Source organism: Zea mays, chromosome 10 (assembly GCF_902167145.1).
Source record: "Zea mays cultivar B73 chromosome 10, Zm-B73-REFERENCE-NAM-5.0, whole genome shotgun sequence".
Classification (NCBI taxonomy): Eukaryota; Viridiplantae; Streptophyta; class Magnoliopsida; order Poales; family Poaceae; genus Zea; species Zea mays.
In genome coordinates, this window is record NC_050105.1 from 73562356 (window position 1) to 73568398 (window position 6043).

Sequence of the window (6043 nt, forward strand, 5' to 3'; positions counted from 1 at the left end):
AGCTTCGGACGAAGGTCATGGATGATAAATTACGAAGGTCTTACCTTCGTAATCAGAAGTAAAATAATGCAAAATAAAATATAAAGTATAAAACGTTAAAGAATATTAAGAATGAATAACATCATTTACTCATTTTACAATATAAATTGAGATATTAGAACATGATGCTTGGTTACATTTATACCTTTGCCTTGACAAATAACAATAATTCCAGAGTAATGCGTTAGCAGTTACAGGATTGCGTGAACAGTAGAGGAGTACTGTTCACTATTTATAGGCACAGGACATAGCCTGTAAGAAATTACAATCATACCCCTTACAAAAGATTACAATTATGACTCAGACCCTTATTGACTAAAAAGTCATTCCAACTTTAAGTCGGTTCGACCCTTCACCTTCGGATATGCTATAATATCGAAGCTTCATGAGCGGTAGCTTCGGTATTACGTATAACCAGGTTTTTCCGAAGGTGTTTCTTCCTGTGGGACCTTCGGCGACGAAGCATGGTCCCAACAGCATCCACTTCTCCAGCCGGTGCACGTTCTGCCGCATCTAGCGCGTCCAACCCGCATCCAACGCCCCTCCCGCATCCCGCGTCCCTCCCGCACGCGTCCCTACCGCAGCCCCCGCGATCCCCTTCCCTAGCATGGCGTCCCTACCGCAGCCCCTGCAACCCTCGCGATCCTGCCTGCCAAGCATGGCGTTGCCCTTCCATCGATCCCCTTCCATCGATCCCCTACCAAGCATTGATCCCCTGCGATCCCCGTAGCCCCCGTGATCCCCTTCCATCGATCCCCTGCCAAGCATGGCGTCGCGCTCGTCGTGAGATGCGCCTGTGTCTGCCCCATTTCTGTACCCTTGCCCTCGCGCAAGCCCCGCCCCCCATGGCGCAGGTCTGTGACCACCGCCCCTTCTTCCCCTCCACACCCCGTCTTCGAATCTGTGACACATTGTCCTTCTCGATGTTGGCTTCCAGAACTACACCAACCCCTATGGTGGCCACCCCCATGGCATCGCCTCTGTCCTACCCAGCCTCCACGGTCTCCGCCTCTGTCGCCGTGTCCATCGAGGAGGAGGACGCCTCAACCTTCCGTCCTTCCCCGTTTGTATCACGTAGTGACGACGACGGGATCTAGACCAGGTGCCCTCCCCGTGAAAGCCGGGTAGCGACCCTCCTTTGGCCACGACGGCGGAAGCCTTCCTACTCCAGCCACGGTGGCAACCCCATCTACTACGCCTGTTGGATCTCACCGCGTCGAGGCTTCTCCAAATGTGGTGGCTCAGCGGCAGCAGCACCCCGTTGACTCGCATCGCGGTCGCAAGGGATAAGAAGTGATAACGATGACGAGTAGCTTCGCTCAACCGGGGCCGCTGGTGGGGGACGCTCGCATTCGCAACGAGTGGCTCGCTGTGGCTTCTGCCTTTGACGGCTACCTGGAACTGGAAGGCCACGTGCATGGAGGCTAGCCTTCCGGCGCGGTCTTCACGGACTCCACGATGCCATTGCTACTCAGCAGGTATATATATATATGCTTCGGTTCGCTGCTCTAGATCAATCTGCCTTGTTGCTACCGATTCCGGAATTCGTCGAGCACTTGACCAACGGCGTGTTTCTGGCTTCCTGTCCTGCCAATGGACTATGTCTGTGTTTGAATTGAAGCAAGGGGGCGTCGAGTTCTCTCCTCGGCGACATAGAGGCGTATCTGAACCCCATCTCCGGGGAGCTACTCGCGGTCGCGGACCCCACACTACGGCTCACCAGATACCTCGCTGCTATGAAGTTGTTGCTGGTGCTTCAGCGGCAGCACCCTCTTGCTCCCATCGGCAGCAGCGGCGATGGCACCGATTGTGTTCCGGTTTAACCTGCGCAACACAGTTGATATCTTTGTTGTGTTCTTCGGCGGCTCCAGCCGCGCGGCATGGGTGGGGTGGGATGCTTGGCATGCGGGCCAGTGGGACAATGTTCTTCTCGTCCATCTTCGGGACCGGTGCTCTACGTTCGGTGGCGGCATCCCGGATGGGCACAGCCTGCACACAGGCGGGCAGGTCGTGAAGGCACCCACCATCGAGCAGAACTTGTCATGCAACCTGGAGTAGCTGTACAAGGGCATCACCAAGAAGTTGAAGATTTCTAGGGAAATTGTTGACGCAAGTGGGTAAGTGCTTGCCTGCTCTTCTCATCTCGGTCCCAACATTGTTTATTTACTCTGTTCATTGATAGTATTTGAAATTGAACTGATGACGCCTTGAAATTGCTTCAGCTAACCAGATGGACCAGTCCCTGTCAGATTTATGCTTGGTTAATTTCTTCTATTGGATTCAAGTTGAACTTGCATCAATGTATAGATCACTCAGTTGAATTGATTGATTTGTATTTGGCCATTTGGGTGTGCAACTGGGCCTCGGCTTCTCCAGATGTGGTGGGTCAACGACAGAGACACCCTCTTGCTCCCATCGGCGGCAGCGGCGATGGCACCTCCTTCCATCTGCAACAACCCATGGAGGCCGACGATGGTGCATTTGGGGTTTGGAACGACGGTCGCGTGGATGCCCCTACCCCTCATGGATGTGCGGTCCACCCTGGCTCCCTCCCTGGATGCAGCTGGCGCTCGCTGCAGGTGCCGGTGGACAAGCGATCGCTCGAGATGGCGGTGTAGGTGGATGCGAGGTGGGAGCCCACGGGGGCGCTGGAGTACTACGACTACTGGCGGGCCATGTACAGCGCCCGCAACAACAGGTGACCGCTCGGGATGGCAGAGGATGCGGCTGCAAGGTGACCGCTCGAGATCTATAAATATTGATGTTAGATGTGGTACTAACCTTAGCAAAAAGTAACTCTCAACACTCCTCCCATTTCTCAACCACGTATAGGACAAAACAGTTAGTGGTATAAAATGGAAGTTATGGATGAATTGTTCTTTCTACACTCATGTTTTTACTCCATGAATATTATAGGTAAATAGCTATTTTTATCTTTGAATTTATTTTATATTCTGCGGGAACTGTTAGAAGTTTTCTGGAGAAGAAAAAGGACAAAATAGCTGGTGTTGTTTTTTTGTACTAGGCCATCATCTAACATATAGATATGCAAACGATACTTAAACTGAACCCTAGAATCTGTATTACCTTTTAGCTGTTCATCAGCTTCTTATAAGCAATTAAACAATGCAGATTGCTCCCACTGTATTTCCCTCTAGACAAACAGGAGGAAGAGATTGTGATACTAAAGCTCCCTATTGTTGGGGATGAGAATGGTGAGACGGCAATAGATGGAAGGAAAATAAGAATAAGACATTTGCCTGCTGGTGTGGTAGATAGAATAGTGTCTGCAACTATTGTTACTCTTCCTCTTTTCTAATTCTATAGAGGGAGCAGGTGCAGAAGGTTGAGGCAAAACAACATTCTGTACCAATGTCTCTGGTAAATACTCCTCTCTCTGTGTTTTTTTCCTTGGTTGAAGTTTTAAAATGTGATTGGTGAACTTTGCCACACCGATTATTAATCAAGACATGTCTTCTCTTTTGTAGATATGCCAATTATGAGGAAGGCTTCTCTTCACCGCTTCCTTGAGAAGAGAAAGGACCGGTAAGTTGTGGTTGTTGTTATTGTTATTTTCAGTGTGGTGATTTGTTTGTTTTTTCTCTCTCTCAGTGTTCTGTTTGGAACTAATTTGTGCCCTTTTGATGTTCTTCAGTCTCAATGCAAATGGACCATACCAAACTTCTCCTTCAGACGCTGCACCAGTCAAGAAGGAGCCCGAGAGCCAGGCATGGCTCGGATTAGGACCGAATGCCGTCAAGTCCAACCTGAACCTAAGCTAGCACACAACGACACAGCCAAATAAGACGGCACAGCAACCTCACCAAAGCCTTTGCAGGACGATCTAAAAATATGCTTTGCCACTAGAGTACCGAAACCATAAATATTCTCTCGTTATCGTGTTTTGTGTTATGTTTAGGTCGTGGTCCTATGCCCTCTTGTCACAGTTCTGGATGTAAAGATAAGTAGCCAGCCATGACCAAGAGAAGTTTTTTTTTGGGGGGGTGTTAACACACGGCCACTCTGAATTGGCCATGCTAAGGAAAATGATAGTAGTGCAAAGAGAAGTATATGTCTTTTTTCTTTTTCTTTTTCTGAAAGCCAGATCATTTGGCTCTAGCCTTGATGTATGCAGAACAAGTGATTGTAATGGATTCTGAGTATCCTCATCGTCTTGCTGTTGCTTCACCAACCCAAGTTTGTTTGGATTCTTGCCATTCCTGCTGCAGCAAATCTCTGGTAGTTTATGGTAGCAACTCGAGCAATCTAAGGTAAAAAAATAGAGGGAGAATTTATTATATCATTTTTGTTCATATTAATTAGCTTGAATTTTATTTTTATGTTCCTATTTGTGCAGGTAAATATATTTAAGTTGTTATCATTCTTGTTTTCTGAAAGAAATATCCTTATTTAGTGAGATGATTGTTCTTTTTCTAGCGATACATTTGCCGTCTAAGTCATTTGTTACAAGTTCTTTATCTCATTGTTGTTTGATTTACATGGTCTCTTGTATTGACTACATTTAGTTGTAGATCTTTATCTTCCAATATTTGTTCTTTGACCCACTTTCTCTGGTTATTCTACAGGGGTTATTTCAAATCGGATTCATACTTGGATCCTTTGTTTATGTCAATAATTAAAGATCCTGATCTATGGTGCAAGGAGATGGGAAAATTTGCTCAAGCTCAAAAGGGATTTAGTTATGCTAGGTAATTGGATATGGGGATCTAGGTTGCCATTCATTATCTGCAGCATAGGAATACTCAATTCATTTACGATACCTCGCTAAATCAAATTCTCTTAATCTTTTAGAGATTGCTGAAATTATGTTATGATCTTATACTTCTTGTTTGTGCTTAATTATGTTTATGCGAAGGTATATTTAATGACATGTGCTCCAATGACTTCATTGCCTACAGACTGATATTTTCTAGCAACTACAATTATCGTGGAGTTGATATTGAAGGACACCCGATTATGGTGGTTGTTGGTGCACACTTCCTTCTTCAATGCCTTGATCTTGAACGGTTTGTTCTACATGTAGTGAGGGTACGATAATGTACCTTGATATCCTAAAGCATTGGATCAAGTGTCAGTATGCACTTTATAATCATTTGGGTGTGTATATCATGTACATTTGTATATCAAGTGTCCTGCTGCCCCATGCTCTAGAAATTTTTTAGAGCAGGTCATGTACATTTTGTAGATCGACTTCAGTGCTGGCTTCTTAGGTGCCTTGCCTTGATGCTTTGGCGAGATGTGTGCTTGGAAAGCTGTAGGTGCATTGTCCGGTGCAACATGTAGTAGCTATTTTGTTGTCCTCATCGGTAGTTGCTTGTTTGTTTTCTTAGGTGAATATTCAAAAAGATAATGGGGTGCAGATGAAGATTATTGGTACTCATGTCGATGCTACATAAATTGTGATCTTATTGTTGTCTATATTGTTTACAGTCTAACCTAATTTTGAATGCAACTTGTATTGACTGTAGCAAGCAATGGTCATGAACGTATTGTGACCAACCAACCATGATCACATTGAACACATTTAGGCTATGTTGAAAGTTGAGGCACTATCCGTGCTCAGATTTAAATAAGAAATAGTAACAGCAGAATGAATTAATCTGCAAATTAAATTTGTTAGGTATTAAAGTCAGTGATCATATATGTTGTTCATTTTAACGTGCATAAACATTTTATCGAATAATTTGTGTTGTGTCATTTTATCGAATAATTTGTGTGTTGTCTCAACGCACGGGTATTATACTATGTATACTTAAGGATTGACTAGCTTTTGGTTTATCTTGTCCTTGTTTAACTATTTTGGTTGGGTTATTTCGGTTTAGCTATATGCTAGTGCTTCACATTAATCAATGAACATGATGAGATTATCTATGATACGTTGTTTTCCCTTTTGATTATGATGATATACTTGTGGCATTTAAGGGGACTCGAGCTGTTTCTCGAGTGCCTCTCCGTAAGGACTGGTTCGTTGGATGACCGCCCG

The 6043-nt window shown here is 45.2% G+C and overlaps 1 long non-coding RNA gene across 1 annotated transcript; it reads left to right on the top strand.

Annotated features, from left to right (window-relative positions):
- The first annotated feature begins 2815 nt into the window (after nucleotides 1-2815).
- LOC103641214 (uncharacterized) lies at nucleotides 2816-4256 on the top strand. The gene is made up of 2 exons (XR_560178.3): nucleotides 2816-3585; nucleotides 3695-4256. It is a non-coding gene; the product is annotated as an uncharacterized lncRNA (long non-coding RNA).
- The last annotated feature ends 1787 nt before the right edge of the window (nucleotides 4257-6043 follow it).